The 12,426-nt window shown below is 40.7% G+C and overlaps 1 protein-coding gene across 8 annotated transcripts in view; it reads left to right on the top strand.

Moving 5' to 3' along the window:
• Window positions 1-12,426, top strand: part of LOC146358776 (uncharacterized) — a 147,545-nt gene that overhangs the window by 89,827 nt on the left and 45,292 nt on the right. The gene's annotated exons all lie outside the window — the stretch shown is intronic.

Here is a 12,426-nt window from a genome sequence, read left to right as displayed (position 1 = left end):
TATTTTGTAGCATTTTGCTTTTTCTAGACTTGTACAACCAACCTTCCCTTGACTGATTATCTTAACATTATACAAATTATAACTGATAGAAATACATCTGTTTGATATTGCTGTAAACCAAAAATACACAGCTTTTCACTAAAGAATTTGTGGGTTCAGGAGTGATTTACTCTCCTGTTTTAGCCTGAAGCGCCTACATAGTAAAAGAATGTTGTTGACATAAAGCTGTTCATATTTTTTTCCTTACAAAATTATCAAACTTGCATGGCTTAGATAAGTGATGTATCCATTCCAAAGCCTGCTGTACTGGAAAAGTTTGGAATTTAATTACTATGGGGTTTCCCTTCTTGCAATTTATATGTGAGGCAACAACACATCATGCAAGTTGTTTGTATCCATTTTTAGGCTGTCCTAGCCTTCAAGCCCTTTTGTGTCTGCCTCTGACAAGTTGATTAGGTGGTTGTAACTGACTTCCTTTTCTAGACCACTGGTGAAGGAAAATTGGACTGACTCAATGAACGTCACTAAATGGGGTCTGGAAAGGTTTTTTGGGAGCTATGTTCATCATGTTCTATTGACAGCAAGGCATTAGACGCCTTACCAACAAGCAGGGAGAACCCAGCACCTTTCTTGACTAAAGACAGCACCCTTGTGATTCTGGTGTTCTGGATGGGGGTCTTTTTCTACATCAGTTGTTATAATTATCGAAGTGGTCACTGAACATACACAAGCATCAGCAATTGGATAAAGTAGAATTTACATTCCAGAGGTATTCTTCCAGCTGGGCTGGCATCACAGGGCACCTGCTGAGGTCCACACCCCTACAGGGGTCTACTGCCATGGCCAAGAACTTCCTGGTCCTGCTGCTACTGGTCCTTGCTGTCTCTACCAATTCACCCACCCTCTCAGACCATGCAAGCACTGACAGGAGTGAGGAGATAGAGCACTTTCCCTCACTTGCCTTGTACTCTCCTTTTGGGTGGTTGTAAAAATTGGTTCCAGATGGAGAAGGCAAGTGAAAAGGCAGTGGGAACAGAACTGAGGGGAAGGTGAACCCACTTGGGGAGGGGGCCTACTGAGACCACCTTGCCCAATGGCCCTCCAAATCCTGGAGCCAGCACTATTTTTCAGCAGTTGATTTTGTATTGAGTCCTGAAACAAATGAGATTGCTAACTACTGTCTTTATCAGGCTGAGCCTGGAAGCAGTAATCTTAATTCCAGTGATATATGACACATACTTTAGTCTGCTGGTCACATTCAAATGGTTTAAATAGGAGCAAACAGGCAGGTTACAGTAGCGTTTATGCACAGGTAAACACACATAAAATGCAGTATTAAAATACTTTTGATAAATAAGTTAGTACAAAGCAACTATGTCTAGGTGGACGAATCCTCTTCCTAGACAGGAATTATTTTTATGCTGAAAATATTATTCCTGAACAACATTCTTCTGAAGTTGAATTAAACCCTGATTTTGAGATTCACCAGCTTTGATGAGGTGCTCATGGACTGCGGCAATGGCAAACTTTAAATTCTGTTCAGTATTTCACTATACCTTAGCTAAGGCTAAAGTACCTCAGATCTTTGGAACTTAAAACTGCAACCTAATTGTGTAAAATAATGGTTAGTAACTGATGACAGTTACCAAATCAGTCTGCTCCCTCTCCTGTTGCCCATCCAGACTTGATCCAGTATTGTTACAGCAGAATGAGAACTGTTTCCTTGGGGATCAGTTCCATGGTATTTGTATGATGTGTCTGTGGAACCAAGTGAGTGGACCCAATGATGTGGTTCATGTGAATATATCCTTATGTGGTGAGAGAGATCCTCCACCATGTAAGGGTAGACAATGGTTGCAACTAACTTAGACAATGGTTGTTACTAATTTTCCCAGGTATTCCAAATACCAGATCCCCCTCCTTCAGGGTATATAACATAGAAATATTCACAACATGAAATTAATGTAGTAAAAGTAATGTGAGAATCAAACTCTGTACTCTGCTGTTCTGCTTTAAGAAATATGCAGCAGATTCAGTTTCTTCTTCAAAGTCCATAAATTGTACTGTCATCAAGCAGCGAGGGCTGTTTATGCCAAATTGGGCTTTATATCATGGATTTATATTGATACTGAATATAGGATTTCTGGTCAGCTGTCCTGACATAGTTCCTTGCTTATACAAGGAATTAGAACTTTGGGGTTGATCTTTGTTCTTGATCTGGCCTTTCATCTGGCTATTTGCGTTCTCACAGAGTTTCCCTTTATACCCCCAACAGAGTGACTTGGATTATGCCAGTGCCTACCCAGTGGTGAGAAAAAGCTTACAGGCTGCACAGTGCAATAGTCAAAATGAACTGTTAGAATTTGATGTAATATGTGAGCCAGTCAAGACAAAATGTCCATTTTAATATTGTGGATTCAGTTGTGGGGCCAGTTTACATGTTACTTTTTGTGATGTAATTGCTGCACAAAACTGCTTCCTGGTGGATGCCTCCCATGTTACATTAGTAATATTATAAAAGTTGTAGTCATGTGGGTTCTTGCCCACCACTATTGGTTGTCCAAATAGAGAGCAGCGTTGCCCTCGCATCATCAGGGGGCTTGCATAGCTTGTATGCTTTCTTTCCAAGTGTGTGTGTATGTGCTTTGATGGGACTAAAAGATGTCCTTGCTCATCTAGTCTTTTGCCTTTGAAACAGACAAGTTTTTGCTTAAAAGCCTTGTTTAGCCAACTTGGACTATTTTTTTTAGGAAAGGTGGGGTATCATTTTAAATAAATAAATACTGTATATCTTTATGAAAGAAACCGGAAGAGATTTGATACTTAGAGGGGATAAACAATATAAATTGAACATAATTGATATTCATTATTAAGGCATTTCAGGTGGGAAATACTTTTAAGTCAGTTGTCATAACATCTGAATACCTTTGTTAGGACCAACCAAAATGTCACAAAGTCAAGAGCAGTCTTTCATTTTGAGTTCTCCAGAACTTTTCATCTGGCAAGATGTTAAAACAAAAGGCAAGGGGAGGGGGAGGGGAGAGAGAAATGTAGGAAATCATGTTTTTGCCCCCAAGCCTGCAGTTCTTAAGCTACAGTGTAAGAAGAGTCAGGCATAATTGGATGGGCTTCACTGGGTGCAAAACAGATTGCAGGATTCACCCAGGGCTATTGGGATAGTAAAAGTAGTTTTGAAACGAAGTCTAGTAGTTACTCAGTCCTGTCTCTAGCCATAATCAGAACACGCAGGTCCCTTGGAAGGCCAAAACTTAAAGACAAACCTAGTATTCTTTATGTTAGTGAAACTGGTGATAAAGTTTTATGTGGTACATGATATACAAGGTCAATATCAAATTGGATAAAAATTCTTACTGATTCAAGGACGTGCATCCTCCCCCCCTCCCCCCCAAAAGTAAAGTCCCATCTCAGGTGGTAGAAGATAATTTCTGTCCAGTTCAGAGAATCGTGTCATGGACAACTAACTGTGGTATGCTCCAAAGCAAACAAAAATAGAAGGTTGGTCCATAAGATTTTTTAAAAACCCACAATATTGTAAAACTTCTTGAAACTAGTGTTAGGGTTTTCTGCACTGAACTTCCAAAATATTTAAATTTTACTTTTTTGTGGTAAAAGTTGCTTTTTGGTGAAATACTAGTCTGGGACTGCATTCATAGTTTAACAGTGGTGTAACTGCTGTTAGAAAATAAAGACATAGTACCACATGGAAAACAGCTTCCCACCCAAATGTGGTAATTTATTTTCTGGGCTCTTTGCATGTGGGTGGTAGATCTAATCATGAAAAATGTGAATATTTCTGTATATCAGTTTCTGTCCCACATCTTATCAGGCAGTCAACAAGAATTTAGCAAATAAGTGATAATATAACCAATTAAATGTACAGATAGAAATAAAACTGGCCTTTTATTATTAATTTTTAACCTGTGTATTCTGACTTGCTTTCCTGTTTCTTTAGCCATGCTTTTCTTATTATTTGGATATTATTGACTTATTTTTATTGCCCTGTTTATTGTTTTTGTCTCTTGCCTTGTGAGAAGATTTTCTAAAAGGTGGGGTATCAATAAAAAAATAATAAATGATCCCCAACCTGCCAAACCTTGGCTGTGAAGCCAGCCCAGGCAAAGTCTTGCAATGCTTCTGGTGGAAGGATTATGCACACCCTCACCTTACCCTTTATAATTGTCAGTTATAGATCAGAGTCATTTTCCTTTATTTTCCTGTATATAACTATTTGTGCATATAATATATTAGTCTTGCAGTTGACTACAATATTATTAATCACAGATAATTGTTGAAAAGATTGTATGCTGCAATGCATTGATCACGGAGGGGCTTGAACAATGGATCTGGCATGATGCTTACCTGGATGGAATTATTACTACCATCCAGATTGCATTAGCTGCATTAGCTTGTTCAGATGGTTTGAGTAACCCTGCAGGCATAAATAATTGAACTTTACCTGCTGGTTTTAAAGAACATTCCCCTCATTTTTGCATTTTTAAAGACTACTTTGCCAAAGGGAGGTTCTACTCTGTTACATTGTTTCTGAATCCTTTGAAAAGGTACATAAATTCCTAAATAATAAGATGTTACAGAGACCTGAACTTGTATTTCACTTGTTGAACATGGGAGAAGTGGGAATCTGCCAGCCTTTTCATCCTGCATTCTTACTCTTGCTTCAGGCTGGATTAGAGAAAGAGAGGACCAAAAGGATGAACATCAAAACAGTATGTATTTAAAGATTCTATCTTCCCCTGGGAACAGTAATAGGAAGGCTGAGACTGTATAAAATGGCTGCATTTTAGAAGTGGTGGTACTGATAACATGTTTGAGCTGTGGATATGTGAAGAATACTAGATATATGTGTCTTGGGGAATACATTAATTCCAAAACATCTATTTCCAGAACATCCTGCTATGAAAAATATGATGCCATATTGTTATAAGATGGGGAGACGGAAGAGTAACTCATGTTAATATACTGTAGTCAGTTTGGAGGAACAAGTGGGTGTTGACATTAACTTATGTAGACATAGTAAGTGCTAGCTTACTGACATTTTGCCTTGGGAAGTACCATGTTTTATGGTATGACCATGATATAATGAGTAGAACCGGTGATTAGTACCCTATCAAGGCATGGGGAGAATATCTTTTTCACCCACTCATCTGGGTAATGACTTCCATTCTTGCAACACAGCAAGACCCAGTTCCTTTTCCTATCTAGAAAATGGTTATATGTATCACTTGATTTTTTCTCTCACCTGCCACCTAAGGTGTTACTACTTTGGGGGGAAGGGGTTATGTCTCTGTGGGTGATGTTCATTTCATTTTTAGATGGAGGAGCAAGGATAAGGCATTGCTCAAATTCTGGGTTGCCTTTGCGATGGAGAGAGGAGTTGATGGGAGAGCTTCACATATTTCCCCAGCCATTTGAGGCCTCTGTAGGCTTCCTCAGTGCCCCATGGAGTGGGGGTGGGAGGTGATCAGGCAGGCTGCTGTGGGTTGGGCAGAGAACTCCTGTATAATAATGTAGGCACTGAAAGTTTTCTGCAGAAAGTATCTTTCTCTATTATGTATTTATTTTACGCCTCCTCCAAGGAGCTCAGGGCAGCATACATGGATTTCCTCCCCACCCTATTTTATCATTACAAAGACACTGTGAAGTAGGTTAGTGACTAGTAATGGGTGAGTAACAAATCCCACACTACAAATTTGAAATAAAGTTCTCTATTATCAGTTTTATAAATTATCTTTGAATTTCTGTGCATGTGTCTTAGTAAAATGCATAATGGGAACGTGGTGCATGTAATATGATCCCTTCTGCTCCAGAAATCACAACATAATGTGTCATGATGCATCCTTCTCCAATTGGCCATTATTACATGTACTTTGTTCACAGCTATCAACATGAGTATGCGCAAAGATGATGGATGATGGAGTTTGGTTGCCTAGTCATGCAGAATGTGCATGACAAAAAAATATAAATTAACTTGTAATCAGTCTTGATTTAAATTATGAAAATATTAATGTTAATTGGAACAAGGTCAGGGCTTGTTATGCATTTGAGGATTGTGAAATGACTAAATTTGAATTAAGAACTGACTAATTTTAATTCCATTGGCATTGCGGGCTCAACGTCACCCAGTGAGCTTCATGAACCTGTTTCTCTCCACCCCTAGTCTGGCACTCTAACTACTGCACCATACTAAGTTTATTGCAGGGATTGGTGTGATGTAAATGAAGGTGGGTCTCTTTCAGGCATTTTTAATTTGTTTTATTTCCAGGATTTGTATACCCCCAAGATAGTTTCAGCAATAATAGTAGTTTTCAGATTAATGACTCCTGCTTTTGCATGATTGTGGAAGTTTTCTTTTATGCTTAATAAATGGTAGTTGGTTTACCATAATTTTAACACTAATAATCCTGGTAAATGGTCACAGTTCCATGTGAAGCCAGTGAAAACTATAACTATCAATAATCATAGTTACTTATATTGAAATAGTTTTTAAAAAAATAAAAATGCCTTCATGTCTCTGGTTTAATAATTACTGAATATATATTAATATATTCAAATTGATGATAAATGTTTTTCCTCCAATGTTTTATTTTCTACTAAACAGTAGAAAACTGTTCTGCATCCAGTGTTGTTTAAACTTAAAATGTCTAGGTTTTTATCAGAACTCTGAGGATTTGGTTGGTATTGGCCCCCTTCTCATACTCCATCTCTGTGTCACATTAGAGCAGGGGTGCACAACTTTTTTGGCCCCAAGGCCATATGTGTTCCTGGCTTGGGGGTCGGGGCTGCACATGCACGCTCACACACCTCAGTGCTCCTGATAGATACTGCTCTTTCCTCACTGCTAGCAGTGGCAGGGAAAGTGATGTGTATCAGGATCTCTTGGGGAGGGAGCAGAGAGTACAGGCAGTGGGGGAAATTTGCAGGTGGGTAGATTTTGCTGCGGGGGTGTGTGTGTTTCAGGACACCATTGGGGACCACAGTAAAGGCATCGGTAAAGACCCCTGCTGTGCACCCCTGCTTTAGAGTTTGGAGCATGGGAAATCTTCACTCTGCTGCTGCAACAGCCTCTTCCCTTCTCTTCTGCCTACTTTGGGATTCAACTAGAGCCTTGCTTGCTCCACCAGACAATAGGTTAGGAAAATAAAGGTTGTATGTACATCCATGATTTCAATAGATATATATTTTGTAAATGCTCTATAGCACTGGAGAAGGGAGGAGGGTGTTAACCCTTTTCCCTATGCCATTTTCTGATCCAAATCCCTCTACTTTCCAGAGCTGCTGTTTGCCCTAATGGGAAAAATGTACAGATATGGTATATATTTCGTGGCCACTAGGGCAAATGTCCTTCAATTATGGTTGATACCAAATTTCACCAAGGTGGGTTGCAATTCCAGAGTGTGTGGGATATTCTCTCTCCCTTCCCAAGGCTCCATAGAATCAGCATTGTGTAGTGGGTAGGGTGTTGGATTTAGGGATGTATGAGAATTCCATTCCTGTTCACAAATCATGCAAACTCCCCATTTGCGAGTAGGAGCATAATCGTCAGGAACTTTTTGCAATTTTCCAAGCTTGTGTGCCCTTGTGAAAATGCACATTTCCTTACCAAACCCTTATTTTCACGTTTTAGCCTATGGAGAAAACTGCACGTTTGGGGTGCATGCTTGGAAAACTGCATTTTTTTTGTTTGAAAATGCGCACTTTTCTCATTCAGAAAAAAAGGCGCTTGCGTTCAGGAGTGAGAATGAGGCAAAACAAGCATCGAGGTAGAAAACGGAGAACCTTGACAAGCTCGAACATTGCTTGTTCTTCCATCGGAGACCTAGGTTCAAATCCCCACTCGACTATGATGCTTACTGGATGACTTTAGTCAATCACTGTCTGTTAAAATCTCTTGGAAGGGAGGAGACTCTGTATGCCACCTTGAGCAATGTGAAGAAGGGGCAGGAAAAAAATGTAATTAAAAATATGCACGACCAAATACCACAGCTGGTTTTGTTCAGTGTCCTGCATCCAAATTAAAATTCATAACTATGGTTTAGACCTTTACTGCTAATGATAGTAACTATGACAAATAAAAGGCATTTACTACATTGGTGTTTTACTCCTTAATCATGGACACAGATCTTTGTTCAATACAATGTAGAGATGGATGTTCCCTGCTTGGGTTCTAGAAAACCAAGAAAATCTAGTCTTTGTGCTGTAGTCAGCATAGAGAGGGAGATCCTTCCTATGGGTTGTATCCAGCAGTATAATTCTGTTGATGAACATTCTAGAGCTAAACAGTTTTACGCAGCAGTCCCACCTCCCTCCCCAGCACACATTCTGGGCATGGTTCCTGCCTGCCTCTCAGTTCCTTTTTGTCTGCTGCAGCAACTAGGATTTGGGATGTTCTCTCACCTCAAGGCAAAATTCTCAAAAATCCCCTTCAGGGATGCTAAACAGAGCTTTCTTTCTTTCTTTCTTTCTTTCTTTCTTTCTTTCTTTCTTTCTTTCTTTCTCTCCCTCCCTCTCTCCCTCTCTCTCCCTCCTCTATTTTCTCATAGTTTTCTTCCTCTATTTCATTGCCCCCTTTGGGGTGCATAGCCTCCAAGGCTGCCTTCAAAAATTGCACCTGCTGTGCCAAGAAGATACCATTGACTGATGGACACTCCAATTGCCTTCCCTGCCTTGGAGAGGCACACAAGGTGGACTCCTGTACCCACTGCCAGGCCTTTACAAAGCAGGCCAGGAGAAACAGAGCAGCATGTCTCCAGACTCTGTTGTGGGAACAAGCCCTCAAGGCAGCAGACACAGCTGCACTGAACCAGCCTCTACATACTGCCTCAGCCTCCATTTGCAAGAAGCCAGCTCTCTCTCAGCTGCTTTCAGCATAAACTATGAAAAGCGCTTCAGGATAACCATCCCCTGCAGTACCAACAGCTTTGGCCACCCCTTGGACCAGCAAGTTGAAACCGGCCCTTTGGTCCCGACAGTTGAGACTGAGCTGGTCAAATAGACCAAGTCCTGTAATAAATGTCCTGCTAACCCTCAGACTCTGATACTGAAAAACAAAAACAAAAAGAGGGCTCATTGGATAGAGTCCAACGTTGAACCTAAACCCATGCCAGTTCCAAGCCAGTTGCAATTGGTACAGACAACACTTCAAACTGTTATGCAATTGCAGACACTGATCCTAGTGAAGCTACAATTCCCACAGGACATTAAGTCCCCAGATGATATCCAGTGCCTGAGTTTGGTATCAGAGGACGCATCAAGGGAATGTTTCTCACCAGAACTGTACTATCACCTCCCTTGAGACCATTCCCCAAGAAAGTATAGATCTCCTTAGTACCAACAGACCTCACCGGCCTCCTCGGCTTCTTCAGGAGGTTTTCTCTGTCATCACTCTGATATGCCATGGGAAAACCATAGACACCCTGCTTTTACAGGTCTCCTTCCCATTATTATGAAGACAATCACCAAGACGACACCATTATGAGTGTAGAGATAGAGACTACCTGTGTCACTACTCCCACCACCAGTGTTCTCATTCTTCTCACTTCCTAGAACAACTTTCTTCTTTCTTTGAAATCTAGAGGTTTAGCTCTGCCACCATCAAAGTTTATTTAGTAGCCGTATCAGCTAATCATGACAGTATTGAAGGTTTCTCTCTCTTCTCACACCCTCATGTTAAATGGTTCCTTAAAAGACTTTCTAATGTCTATAAGGTCTCTCTGCTAGTCCTGGCCTGGAGTCTGTCAGTGCTACTGATTCAATTAACGATCAAACCCTTTGAACATATGGCCATGGCCGATCTTAGGCTCCTCATGATGAAAGTGGTTTTCCTCACTGCTATTACTTCGGCATGAACACTGAGCAAACTATGTGCTCTAAGCCACAACCAACCATTCCTAAGTTTTCAGAGGGATAAATTAGTGCTACGCCCAGACTGTCCCTTTCTTCCAAAGATTGTTTCACAATTCCATTCAACTCAGGATATCATACTGCTAATGTGACTTCCTCAATATTGCCTCCACAATGGAGGTCAAGCTTCATTCCCTAGATGTCAGAAGGGCATTTTCATTCTATGTGTGTAGAACATAATCCTTTAGAAAACCTACCCATTTATTTGCTTGCCACTCAGGACCCAAAAAGTTTCACCTAGTATCATCACAACACTTCGCCAAGTAGGTGGTTTCAGCCATACTTCTCACCTATCAACTGGCAGACTTCCTGGCTCTCCTAAAAGTACGGGGCCATTTGACTAGAGTTGTAGCATATTCTGTTGCTTTCCTCAGAGGTATTTCGCTTCCACACCCGTATAGCCCTGGACAGCCCTCTACCTTCATCAAACATTACTGCTTGGATATCAGAGTTTGTGCCGATACGGCTTTTGGCAGAATGGTCCTTCCTTCAATTCAATTCTGGCATGACATCTCCCTCCTCCAGTAAGTCTCTTGCCTTTCAGACACCCATATTGTGAATCACAGAGACCACGAAGAAGGAGGACAGGTTGCTTACCTGGTTCTTCAAGTGGTCATCTATGAACCCATACAACCCACCCTCCTCCCCACTTCAATGCCTTGCCTTCTTTATTTTTCCGCTGCAGTGGACTCGAAACTGAGAGGCAGGCAGGAGCCATGCCCAGAGCATATGCAGAGGAGGTGGGCAGGACTCCCACTTAAAACTCTGTTTAGCTCTAGAGTGTTCTGAATGACTGTTCTGCACAGTCGCAGAACCCATATATGTGAGTACACAGATGACTACTGGAAGAACAACAGTTACAACTAAGCATCCTGTCCTCCTTTGCTATTATGCTGCCTTTATTAAAACAGATGCATTAACTACTTTATTTGATTACAGGAATTCTCAGAATACAGAACTGTCTACTGTTTTCAAGGTCTCCCTGTGAGCTCTGGCTGTTTTCAAGGTCTCCCTGTGAGCCTCAGCAGTATCTGGCTCCTTTCCCAAGTTTGCTTTAATATCCCTACGGACAAATACATTCTACCATGCTACTTCAGATACGACTTCCATGAGAGTTTTTGATGGTCGCTTTAGTTCTCCCCTCCCCACTTCTCTCACTCTCTCTCTCTCTCTCTCTCTCTCTCTCCCCCCCTTCCCCCCTTCCCCCATAACAGACAAATGGTTACGAAGAAGACATGTATGGTTCGTCCCAAAGTAGAAAATCTAGTAGGGTTAGTAGAATTTTTAATTCTAAAGACGTTTCTTTCATGCTGAAAGTAGTAATTAGGCAAGTTTAGGTTTCTCAACAAGCACTGTACACAGCCCTAGTATTCACTGTCAGCATGTATGAGGAATACGCAAAAACAATAAAGTCTTGTTAGTCTTTAAGGTGAAACAAATGTATCATAGCATAATCATTCGTGGGCCAAAGCCTGTCAGATGTATGAAGTGGTCAACCAAGTGGGGTAGATATGCCCTAATTACAAAGAGTGTTGGGAAAAAATAAGGTCAACCAATGCAAGAGATAAGTATAAGGGTATCACAGTACTGTGTAGAGCACAATTGAATACAGAAGCCAGTCAAATAAATGCAAGATTCAATCACTGTAGATGTGACACATTTCTGGCTTTTATATAGGAACCCATCTTTGGTGCCAGTTCAAAAAGCAAAAGATTATACACCTGCTGTTTTGTACCCATACAACCAATACAGAAATATTGGGATGCAGTGTTATTGTAAGTGTGATGAGTCTGACTTTGAGTCGGTATCTATTCTCAGTTGGAATGTGCAGCATAGTTGGGCGGGTTTTGTGGAACCAAAACAAGCTTTGTCAATCTTGCATTACTCAATATCTACCTTGCACCATGCGCTGTTGCAAAAAAAAAAAAAAAAATCATTTTAGCTGAGGAAGAGAAATTCTATAGCAAGGAAGGAAAGTATCATACAGCCATGTCACATACATATATTGAATAGTATTTCCCCCTTCATGACATCTGTCCTCTGAAAGCAGTATATTAAAAAGACTTTCAGTTAGTTACTCACAGGGGCAAGTAACAGTTACTTCTTGGCAAGTAACTTCTTGCCACCCAGGGCTCATTGACAGACTTACAGGCACAGCTTCTGGAGATGAGGTTAAGCTGTTCTAGCTGCAAAGCTGAGACAAATGATGATGGAATACGTAATACTAATTTCTGCCCTTTACTCTAAAACCTTCCAATCTTTTGAGATGTGAGGTAGATTAGGCCCACCGTTGGTCAACCAGACCTACCAGAGTTTTTATGGAATTGATATGGATGACAATTTACTGATATCTAGGCCAAATACACTTATGGCACTATATAAATAACAATAGTTGTAATAGAAGCTTACATTTGTTGTCTTTGCTTCAAAGCTTCCTGAAACCAAGATGATGGGAAATTATTATAAACAAGAGTCAGAAAAGGGAAC

Source organism: Heloderma suspectum, chromosome 1 (assembly GCF_057233095.1).
Source record: "Heloderma suspectum isolate Gila_16-S chromosome 1, 16-S_ref, whole genome shotgun sequence".
NCBI classification, from domain to species: domain Eukaryota; kingdom Metazoa; phylum Chordata; class Lepidosauria; order Squamata; family Helodermatidae; genus Heloderma; species Heloderma suspectum.
The sequence above is the reverse complement of the archived record's forward strand: the minus strand, read 5'-3'. Positions and strand labels throughout refer to the sequence as shown.